Raw genomic sequence first — 12,525 nt, 5'->3', positions numbered from 1 at the left:
TATCAGCCTAATGCTTTGCAGTATCAGTAAACAGGCTGCATTTTGCTCAGTAATTAGCTTCAACTAGCATTGATTATTCTGATCTTTACAACTGTTCATGTGCCCAAACACCACTTTCTTGTACCAAGCTGCATTCTAATAAGACCTTACATCACGTGTCAAACTCAAGGCCCGCGAGCCAAATCCGGCCCGCCACGTCATTTTATGTGAGAGCTTAAAAGACGTATGATTGTTGTGATGGTTCGAGTAGTTACAGAGACGTACTTATAATTAGTATTAGTGGTATAATGACACACCGTTGACATCAACCGTTGACATCGTAGTTAGGGCAACTAACTTTGACCTTTGCTAAGAAGCTATGTCACTTTTACGGTTTAGCGGTAAAAGAACGTGGAGTAAAGTCAGTAGCGTAAACAATAATAAATAGAAGTTAAGTCTCTTGCAATCCAATACAGAAGCATCGTCTGTAAGTCGTAGACATTTATATTCTCAGTTCTTTGTAAATGTTTAGTATGTTACAGCGTTTCAGTTATGAATTTACCGTAATTCCATAATTAAATACGGTTGTTACCATTACTATTGCAATTAGTATTTTTCCACAAAATGCTAACTCGTTAGTGCTTTTTCACGTTTGGTTGAATTTTATATTGTACTAGATGTAAACTTAACTACAGCAATGTGCATGTACTGTATTAACTTTTTTATTGTTTTTATTGTCTATATTTTGTAGTTTTACTCCATTCTGATGCACACAGTGTACAGTTGGGAAGCAAATAAAACCAACCTAACTGTATTTTGGAGGAAGTTGTCTGTCTGTCTAGCTGAGAAAGGGGGAAAAACTCTTAGCGAGGGCAGAACAATTGTCTTAAAATTGTACATAAACTGCATCTCCCACAATGCATGGCGATTTTGTAACCTGCAAAGTGACCGCATCCCACCAATACATGATGTTAAGAAATATTTACAAATAATCCCAAAACGTACAAGAACAGAAAACTGAAGCAAGGTAATTTAATGACAGTGAATACAAGTTTGTGCTTCAAGAAGAGAAACCGGTACGTCTCGTATTATAAGGCCGTGTCTGAGGTAAAGACGTACAATATAAATGTAGATATATGTTATAAATATACAGGATAAATTTGGCATTTTGACACCAAAGACAGAATTTAGCCTCCAAGAAAAACAACAATTGTCCAAAACTAAAAAGGCAGACTGCAATCACAGCAGGATACGTTACAATCGGCCCACTTTGAGGGCCACCATAATGCAGATGTGGCCCTCGGTGAAAATTAGTTTGACACCCCTGCCTTACACAGTCTGCAGGGCACTAAACTCATCTGTGGTATTATTTCTTTGCCAATTTACTCTAGTAGTACACATTAGTACACTCAGTAGCTTGAAGCACAATGTCATTATTTACAGATTACAGATTTTCCACCATAAAAAAATTAAACATAAGTGACTTAAAATTGGACTTGGTGGAAACTTATACATATAGATAAATGTGCTTTTAACCATACAGCAAAAATATACCGGGTAGATTTAATTATTCACAATGTATACATAAAGTATGAAAACAGTTTAGCTTATTGCAAGCATGCTAATATAAATAGTAGTAATAAATATCATTGAAGAGTTCACTGCATAGAGATGCTGCTAAAAGTTGACCGAGCGAATCGTGTAGAAGCGGGTTTTCCCGTCAAGAGATTGCTGATTAAACATTAGGTCTATACAGCTGATACTTTGTGGTGACACAGTAATTAGAGAGCCAACACCAACATTTTGTAATTTCGAGACAGTTTGACTAAACACTAACATCATTAACATCAATTAAATAGTATCAAATACACCAGTAATTTATCTATCTGAATGACAATGAATCATAACACTACCTATTAAGTAGTTTCATTCTAAGCAAGCGTTTACCACAGATGTAAACTCAGAGGTTTCCCAAAATCAATTTGCTAAAAAGCATACCTCTGCTGACCTTATTATTAGTGCATGTAAAGAGACTTAATGACTTATGTAAACCTTATTAAGCGCAAAGTTCGTGTTTGGCAAATATACAAAGCGCTGCATAGAGTGTGTAGATGTGGTAACCACCGGTGTGGTTACAATCACTTTGTTCTGATCCAACAAGTGAGTCTGTACTAAGCAAGCAATATACAGCTCCCTCTGCTGCTCTGCACCCTGAGCACAAACCAACCTGAAATGATCTTATACTGAACTTTATCATCACTGTAGCTACTCAAATGATGTCTAAAACAGGGTGGAATTTCTGTAAGTAACTAGTATCTTGATACTGCAGTGGACCTAATTTTATTAGGGCTGTCAAACTATTAAAAGTTTTAATCGCGATTAATCTCAGAATTTCATATAGTTAATCACGATTAATCGCATTTTTTTTTTTAAAAGAAGAAAACAAGGATTTTTAAGTGAAATGTTACCATTAAAATGGTGAACACATTTTATGCTAAATGTACTTATGTTAAAAACTGCTGGGACAAGAGAAAACTGTAAGGGAGTTTTATTCACTCACATACTAGGCAGTAATACTATCCAGCAGAGACCCTTGACTTCGTATAAATGTCAGATTGTAGGTTAAAATTTCTCCATCAGCAAACATTGTAGATCAGCGGTGCTTTAGGTGGGATAAGGCGTAGTTATTGTAACAGACTTTTCTGTGGTTGTATCGTGACAATGGTTTGATGGACGTTTCTACACTTAGTGAGTGTGTTTTGACCCTTTGGGGCTTCCATAGTTCATGGAATAGCATGCTTGACTCTAGCTGTCCGCTATTCGGTACCGTAACAGAAGGAGTTAATAAAGTGTTCTGCTCCCGACAACTTGTGAATATACCGTGTATTTATTTTTTTATTAAGCAAGTGCATCACTACGACACTCGGTTACATTATGTTAACAAACCGCAAATGAAAAACGGTGGCAAGCCTCAACATGAACTACAGATGACTCGCAGGGCCAAATAGAATTTGCGTTAACGGCACTATTTTTTTTAATCGCGTTAAATTGAGATCGCGTTAATGCGTTATTATCGCGTTAACTTCGACAGCCCTAAATTTTATACATTCAAAAATTCCAATAGAAAGTTAATAAACTACTACTACTAACTAATAAACTAAGTACACTGGTACCTTGTAACTCAACGTCCCCTAAACTCAAAAGCTTTGAAACTCAACGCCCTTCACTGAGAAATTTGTACCCTTAAACTCAATGTTTCCCTTAAGCTCAACGTGTTCAATTTGTTTTTAAAAAAACTGTATTTATTTAATTTCAAATTAACACTGATGATGTTGAACAAAGCGACTGTTCAAAGTGTGCATATGAGACAAATCTGCATTTGTGTGGAATAACCGTCAAATTCGCGAGGTTGCAAGGAAGTGCTGGAGCCTATCCCAGCTTTTCAGTGGGCACGAGGCACACAGTAACACCCTGGACCTAATTTTATACACTCAAAAATTCCACCAGAAAGCTCTTTCAAACACAAGTTTATTATTAATCACATAAACTAAGTACAGTGGTACCTTGTAACTCAATGTCCCCTAAACTTAAAATCTTTTAAACTTAATGCCTTTAGTCGAGAAATGTGTACCCTTGAACACAACGTTTCCCTTAAACTTAAATGTTCATGTTTTTTATTTAATTTCTAATTAACAACGAACAGTCGCTTTGTTCAGCATTCAACTTGAGCTGTGCAGTAAAACGTCATCAAAGTGTGCATATGAGACGAAACAGCATCTGTGTGGAATAACCGTCAGATTCACTCTGAAAGCTCCACATGTATCTGTGTTTATCTGGATTTTCCTCCTGTCTCACATTTAAACTTGTGTTATAGCTCAGGGTTCTAAGAAATTGTAAGAATCAGCTCAGTCCTCAGGACAATGAAATGCATTTACAAGTCTCCCATACATCCTTAAGGAAAAAAATACCTTGAAACTCAACACCAGTCCCAGAACCAAGTGACACTGAGTTTCAAGGTACCACTGTAAATGCATTAATGAGGGCTTATTTCTTGCGCACCAATCTCTAAGCCTATGATAATTTAAAGAGTGCTTTACTGAGGACAGTGTCACCTACGGTTCCAGCAGCTTCTTATTCACTGCAGAAGTGGTGGTTATTGGATCACCATTGGATCTGACCACTGGGACAAAGTTTTCAAGTAGATCCGTTTCATTTACAGCTCTAAATGTAAACTAATACACCAATCAGGCATAATATTAAAACCACCTCCTTATTTCTACACTCACTGTCCATTTCATCAGCTCCACTTACCATATAGAAGCACTTTGTAGTTCTACAATTACTGACTGTAGTCCATCTGTTTCTCTGCATGCTTTGTTAGCCCCCTTTTATGCTGTTCCTCAATGCTCAGGACCCCCACAGAGCAGGTATTATTTGGATGGTGGATCATTCTCAGCACTGCAGTGACACTGACATGGTGGTGGTGTGTTAGTGTGTGTTGTGCTGGTATGAGTGGATAAGACACAGCAGTGCTGATGGAGTCAACATCGCCCCATGGGCAGCATCCTGTGACCACTGATGAAGGTCTAGAAGATGACCAACTCAAACAGCAGCAATAGATGAGCGATCGTCTCTGACTTTACATCTACAAGGTGGACCAACTAGGTTGGAGTGTCTAATAGAGTGAAAAGTGAGTGGACACAGTATTTAAAAACTCCAGCAGCAAGGATGTGTCTGATCCACTCATACCAGCACAACACACACTAACACACCACCACCATGTCAGTGTCACTACAGTGCTGAGAATGATCCACCACTTAAATAATACCTGCTCTGTGGTGGTCCTGACCATTGAAGAACAGGGTGAAAGCAGGAAAGTATGCAAAGCAATAGATTAACCACAGTCAGTAATTATAGAACTACAAAGTGCTTCTATATGGTAAGTGGAGCTGATAAAATGGACAGTGAGTGTAGAAACAAGGAGGTGGTTTTAATGTTATGGCTGATCAGTGTATATACAGCAATGTACTTTGCTCCTTCATACAAAGCAAGTCTGACGAGTTTGAAGTGAAGGAGGATCTGTTTACGTCTGCTCAGAGCCCTGACCTCAACCACACTCAACACATTTGGAATGAACTGGAATATCCATTGTGAGTCAGGTCTTCTCATCCAACATCAGTGCCTGACCCCATGAAAGCTATTTTAACTCAAGCTCAAATCTGAAACAAAGCCTTCCTATTAATATATTAATATGGGAAGGGAACGAGGGTGGGGCAACAAGGATTAGCTTGCCTAAAAATAAAAATAAAAAAATGGATTATACTGACACGAGCACATTTGCAACTCAAATCTGCCGTGTGCACAGTGTGCCTCGTATTATCTGAGCGTGACTGGCATGAATTGATGGAAAGTACCTAGCTGGTGATGTGTCATTCATTTAATATTTGGAATACACCCTGGACACAGATCTAATCTAACTCAGAGCAACAAACACTCACTCGTTCACTCACACCTGAAGGCAATTTAGAGTAGCCTACTTCTTCTGCTTGTTTTCAGGATGAGAAATCTGTAGGGCAGTTGTAGCCTAGCAGTTAAGGTACCGGACTAGTTGAATTGTTGCTGTTAAGAGCAAAGCCCTTAACCCTCAATTGCTTAGACTGGACTGTATGTATACTGTCGCTGTACACCGATCAGCCATAACATTAAAACCACCTCCCTGTTCCTACACACATTGTCAATTTTATCAAGCATCTGGCATATGCTCGTTAGATGGCGCCCAGCCCACCGGTGAATTCAGACCGAGGAGTTCAGAATCTCGGCGCTGGTGTGCTGGTGGAATATCCCTTCATTCTTAATCCACATTCAACTTCATCTAACTTTACACATTAACAATAGACACCAAAACTCAGTAATTAGGAGGAATGTCCACATGTCTTTAGCCACATGGTGCACTTTGTAATAGATGCAGTCAACCTAGCTCTATTTATATGGGCATAAATAAAACACCAAGTTTAGTCAATCATGATGACTTGAAGGAAAAAGGCCACGCCACAGTGTTTTCACACTGCTAAATAGTTGTCCTATTTATAGTACACATTTGAACCAGCAGAGAAATGGAACACCCACAATAGATATATCAACTCAATTTTGTAAACACAATTTTACCGCAAATAAGTATGAGCTTTAATCAGTGAAATCCCAGAACTGGATTTACTTTACATCCCTGTGCTTTAACTGTATGTTGTAATACAGTATTAAATCAATTTGTTAATATCAGGACTAATATTTAAATAAGTAACACACAGAAATACACTGGGTGGGGAGGCTGTCCTTAAAACTGGGTCACCACAGAAACCGCTTTCTATTTAAAGCTCTAGCATTAATATGGTACAAAAATAATAATAGTGCACTGTGCATGATGTAACGTCATATTTAGGCAGTGACTGCCAAGTTCACATACTACCAGAATTATTGATGTGATTAATGTAAAACTATAACAAAAATGTTCCTATAGGTGTGAGCCTCAAAACTGATTTGATATAGGGCTGGGCGATATGACTAAAAACTTATATCTCAATATGCTTTTGACAAGTAGTGATATATACGATATGATAAAATATAATGTAAAATGGCCACTGCCATTTTACTTCAAACAAATGAGCATAAAAAATCCCGAAAAAGTTTAGAATTTGCACGGTATACAGCAGCACTGTGACCCAGATAAACCACACAGAAGCATAAAATCATAACCGCTGCTTACCTGAGCTTCTCTTCTTCAAATTGAGACCAAATCTATATCTGTGTTTTATTTGGTTGGGGATAAAATCCACTTTGTTGTAAATGTTTTCCTTCATGTTTCCAGAATATTTTCAGGATATATATTTATACCGGTCAGCCATAAAATTAAAATACAATCTCTAAGCCTATGATGATTTAAAGAGTGCTTTACTGAGGACCGTGTCACCTACGGTTCCAGCATTTTTGGTGGTTATTGGATCACCATTAGATCTGACCACTTGGATAAAGTTTTCAAGTAGATCTGTTTCATTTACAGCTCTTAATGTAAACTAATACACCAATCAGGCATAACATTAAAACCACCTCCTTGTTTCTACACTCACTGTCCATTTTATCAGCTCCACTTACCATATAGAAGCACTTTGTAGTTCTGCAATTACTGACTGTAGTCCATCTGCTTCTCTGCATGCTTTGTTAGCCCCCTTTCATGCTGTTCTTCAATGGTCAGGACTCTCCCAGGACCTCTACACAGGATCATTCTCAACACTGCAGTGAGACATGGTGGTGGTGTGTTAGTGTGTGTTGTGCTGGTATGAGTGGATAAGACTCAGCATCGCTGCTGGAGTTTTTAAACACCTCACTGTCACTGCTGGACTGAGAATAGTCCACCAACCAAAAATATCCAGCCAACAGCGCCCCATGGGCAGCGTCCTGTGACCACTGATGAAGGTCTAGAAGATGACCAACTCACACAGCAGCAATAGATGTGCGATCATCTCTGACTTTACATCTACAAGGTGGACCAACTAGGTAGGAGTGTCTAACAGAGTTGACAGTGAGTGGACACGATATTTAAAAACTCCAGCAGCGCTGCTGTGTCTGATCCACTCATACCAGCACAACACACACTAACACACCACCACCATGTCATTGTCACTGCAGTGCTGAGGACGATCCACCATCTAAATAATACCTGCTTTGTGGTGGTCCTGTGGTGGTCTTGACCATTGAAGAACAGGGTGAAAGCAGGTCAAAAAAGTATGTAGAGAAACAGATGGACTACAGTCAGTAATTGTAGAACTACAAAGTGCTTCTACATGGTAAGTGGAGCTGATAAAATGGACAGTGAGTGTAGAAAAAAGGTGGTTTAATGTTATGGCTGATCGGTGTTCATATTAACAAGATAATCTGCTGTGATACAACAGTGATTCAAATTACATTATTAAACTTCCTAGCAGGTATATTTTCCTGTAATCTTTTAATCTGGTACATGTTGTAAAAAAATGCTGTTCCAACTGATAATTTGTTTGATTTGCTGTAGTTTACTTGCCTAATTGAAAGTAGATTTAATCTCAACAGTTTAATCTCAGCAGTAAATGCAGTAGATCTGTACACGGCTACACTGAAAACCAAACACAGTTCAACAGGTTTTTTGATCAAACAACAACTGTTTCCAAACACAGATGTGATGATGGCTGTTTGGCAGTTATCAGTGATAGTAATGCTGAACATTTGGCAAGCAGCCAGAGCATGGCATCTAGTGTCAAACACTATAAATAACTAACTGAGTGGTAAATGGTATTTATATGTTACTGTATACTTGTATTCGTTACAGATTAAGATGGCACTTCATATCAAGCAACTGGCTACATTCCACCCATTTTAATGGTAGAATAATGACAAGCCAGAAAAAATTACCATTTCTTAATAAAAAGGGTTGCTTCTTCATGTTAGCAGTGAACATAAGCTTCCTAATCCCAATAGTGAAAAGTTGAAAAGTAATCTTCAAAGGCAGCACCCCCTGCTAACACCCAGAATGTAGGACACATCAACATCCTTTTAAGTGTGAGCACTGGAAACAATACTAATACCAAAATTCCCCAACTCACCACATGCGTGTACCATTATTAAACAGACTATTAGTTTTAAATAAAGTGTTCCATCAATTAATGTCTATTAATACCTCAGGTGTCCTTTTTGCACCACTATATGCCTGGGCATCAGTATCAAAGCCAACAGACTAAGATTATTAGAAAGGCCAGCTCAGTACTGGAGGTGAAACCAGACACAGTGCTGACAACTTTGTCAGCATCTTCAATCATGAAGAACCCCATCCCACCCAATAAAACACTACAGGTACAGAGGACTACACTATGTAGCAGATTGCACCTTCCCTGCTGCAAAAGGAAATAGCATGTCATTTCTCCCAGCAGCCACCAGACAGACTGTACAGTTCTAGACTCTAATTCATATATTCATCCATGCATAATCATCTGCACTGGACACCGATCAGCCATAACATTAAAACCACCTCCTTGTTTCTACACTCACTGCTCCACCTTTTTAACCTGCTTTCACCCTGTTCTTCAATGGTCAGGACCCCCACAGGACCACCGCAGAGCAGGTATTATTTGGGTGGTGGATCATTCTCAGCAATGCAGTGACAATGACATGGTGGTGGTGTGTTAGTGTGTGTTGTGCTGGTATGAGTGGATCAGACACAGCAGTGCTGCTGGAGTTTTTAAATACCGTGTCCACTCACTGTCCACTCTATAAGACACTCCTACCTGGTTGGTCCACCTTGTAGATGTAAAGTCAAAGATGATCGTTCATCTATTGCTGCTGTTTGAGTTGGTCATCTTCTAGACCTTCATCAGTGGTCACAAAACACTGCCCATGGGGCGCTGTTGGCTAGATATATTTTTTGGTTGGTGGACTATTCTCAGTCCAGCAGTTACAGTGAGGTGTTTAAAAACTCCATCAGCGCTGCTGTGTCTGATCCATTCATACCAGCACAACACACACTAACACACCACCACCATGTCAGTGTCACTGCAGTGCTGAGAATGATCCACCACCCAAATAATACCTGCTCTGTGGTGGTCCTGGGAGAGTCCTCACAATTAAAGAACAGGGTGAAAGAAGGCTTAAAAAGTATGTAGATAAAACAGATGGACTACAGTCAGTAATTGTAGAACTACAAAGTGCTTCTATATGGTAATAGGTGTATTTTATTCTATTTCATTTTACTGCTTACTGCCATATGTACTTGTGTTCATGTGTATGTAAGCTGCTGGAACATGCTAATTTCCCTTCAGGGAATAATAAAGTCTTATCTTATCTCATGCATTTTATACCTTGCTACAATAGTGAAACGTTAAGATGATAACAGTATATTTTCAATAAAGAGTGCACTTTCCAAAGAGCACTTAAAGGCAGCATGTTTATTTTAAACATCCTATACTATAGTCACATGAACATAAAGCTTGTTGTTGTGAAAGTTTAATTATGTCATATAAATAAAATATATACACAGACAAATGGAAGTGCTAGAAAATGAATTGTACTAGGCAATGAACACATGTCAGCAAGGTACATTATCACGACTTAATACGGTGTACATAGTTTTGTTATTCCATTTATACAATGTAGTGTAACACTACAGGACGTAGTGTACAGGACAATGTAGTGTAACACTTATCAAACTATGCTATGCAATCTAAGTGTATATATCTGCAGTCAATTGGTCAACATTGGGAACTTGAGTTACACCTGATACATCGGGTAGCTCATCTGAAAACCTGACAAGTGGTTTTTAAACAATTTCGTTTCTTGTTTAGAACTTCACATTCTACGGAAAAGCCAAGTTTCAGTGCTCATTGTTGCTCATCAGCCACAGAATAAACCACAAGCACTGCCTGGCATATCTAATCAGTGGTTGCATCATTCCAAGTACTCATCATTACAAGAAGACTGTCAGATAGATGACTTTTTTCTATAGATCAGTTTGCTGTGAAAAACTAAAATACTTCATAATCAAGACATGGTAAATTATAAATAGTACTTTTCAAAGAAGCAGCATGTTTCCTGAAGTATGACACAGGAGGCTAAAACAGCTACAAGCCATACGCAGGACGGTTTTATTATCAGAGCAAGCTAAATTCTGCATGGTATAAAATACAGTAGAACACATCTGTTCTGTATACAACCGCTGGCCAGCATAATTTACACCCGATGCTTTCTTCACGTGCGATCAGAATACGGGTAAAAACAAGTTTCCGACCTTAGTTGCACAAAAAGTCATTTTAAAGTGTGCGCATCAAAAACGGTTTCATTTTGATTTGATACTAATATAAGGCTTAAGCGAGGTCAAATTAATGATATTTTAGTGCCTGACGATGCTAATGTATTTTCCTAAATACAGTATTTACAGCACATAGACTACCATGCATATTAAAACACTGGTTGCAATACTACATGTTTACAAAGAGAAAAGTACAATTACAAAAAAAGTCAACTGTGCACTCAAACGCGAAAGTTTCGCAATCACGACTCAGTAAAATGTAAATACTGTAGTAAACTACTAAGAGCACTTGAAGGCAACACGCATTCGAACGCCCGGCATGTGCATAAACATGGAGCTCAGCGCTTTTCGTGTTATTAAATTAAGTTGGATTGTGTAGAGATGTAAATAAATATAACACAAATAATCAAGTGCTGAACATTATAAGGATGCGTTACATTCCACCATGTGAATAGCCAAGCGTGCTTTTCTGAAAGCTGAAACTGATGTTACTTTCTCGTAAAATGTCAATGTTAAAGCGAGTTTCCGATCTAACGCTGCATATAAACATATAAACGCCCTTCAAGTGTGAGCATAGTAAATAATTCCAATAGCAAGTTATTTAATTTATTACTAGTTTAGTGGCATGCTTTATAGCAAAGATTAAAGCTCAATTGTCACAACTTAAATGGAAACAGAAACCATGAGTCTGCATTTTTAAGGCAATCGGATTAAAATCAGGCAGAATTTGTAGTTAAATGCTATTAAGCTTTGTGTGTTAATGTTACAATAGATAGACTGCACAGGCAGCTCTAAAGGGAGCTTAAACTACCGTGTGACGGCTGATGGCATGCCGCACTTTCAGCCGGTTGGCGATGTAAACAAAGTTCTGTCCGATAATATGACGGCGTGGGTGTACGCGGGTGTGGGTTTATGTGTGTGTGTGCAATACACAAAATTTACCTTCGATCTCGTTTTCTAATCCGTCAATCAGAATAAAAGAAATCAGATGAGATTCACCGGTAGATCAGTAGATCTGAGGTAATGCGGTGTCAACTCGATACGATCCACGTTCCTTCACTACAACTCTCATTCTACTCTGCAGCCTTCAGCTCACCCATTTAACTTCCACTTACGTCACAAGGCTGGCTCCTCCCCTAAACACGTCACGAACAGACATGCAAATTAACGCGCTGTCATATTGCTTGGGCGTCGATTTGTTTATTTGTTTATGGATGGTAGGGACGTGTCTCCTACAGGCTCAGAGAAGTAGTACACTGCACTGTCCTTACTAACATTTTAGCAACATGCAAACAACACACACAAACTGACATTTAATTTGTACCTAGTTCGTCACTAGACTAGTGGACCTTTCAACTTTGAGATTCCCAAGCCCGCCCCCTAAAAATCGGCTCTGATTTGATTGGTTTAGAGGAAAGCGCGCTACCTAGGCCCCGCCTTTTCCCCCGCCCACAAGAGAGGCAGTGGGGGAGAAAGAAGACATACTGGCGGATTAATGCTGGATAATGTTACATTCAAATTAGCTGAACATCAAGTGTAGCAGCTGATCTACATTGTCAGATCTTGTGATTTATTACATGTCAGGACACACTTACTTACAATTTAGACTAACTGATTCATATGCATGATTCTTGGAGGTTAAAAGAAACCAGACTACCTGGTGGAAAACCAGACAGACACGGAGAACTGGTCAGTCTCCTCAAAGACAGTAACCAAAGGCGAAC

General features: G+C 38.8%; 1 protein-coding gene across 1 annotated transcript in view; it reads right to left on the bottom strand.

Moving 5' to 3' along the window:
- Positions 1-11,831, bottom strand: part of bmf1 (BCL2 modifying factor 1) — a 36,347-nt gene extending 24,516 nt beyond the window's left edge. The window contains exon 1 of the mRNA XM_063008055.1: positions 11,744-11,831. The gene's annotated coding sequence lies outside the window, so the exon portion shown is untranslated. The remainder of the gene's footprint in view (positions 1-11,743) is intronic.
- Between the last annotated feature and the right edge of the window lie 694 nt (positions 11,832-12,525).

Source organism: Trichomycterus rosablanca, chromosome 13 (genome assembly GCF_030014385.1).
Source record: "Trichomycterus rosablanca isolate fTriRos1 chromosome 13, fTriRos1.hap1, whole genome shotgun sequence".
Lineage (NCBI taxonomy): Eukaryota > Metazoa > Chordata > Actinopteri > Siluriformes > Trichomycteridae > Trichomycterus > Trichomycterus rosablanca.
Note: the sequence above shows the minus strand (reverse complement) of the source record. Positions and strands in the feature narration are given on the sequence as shown.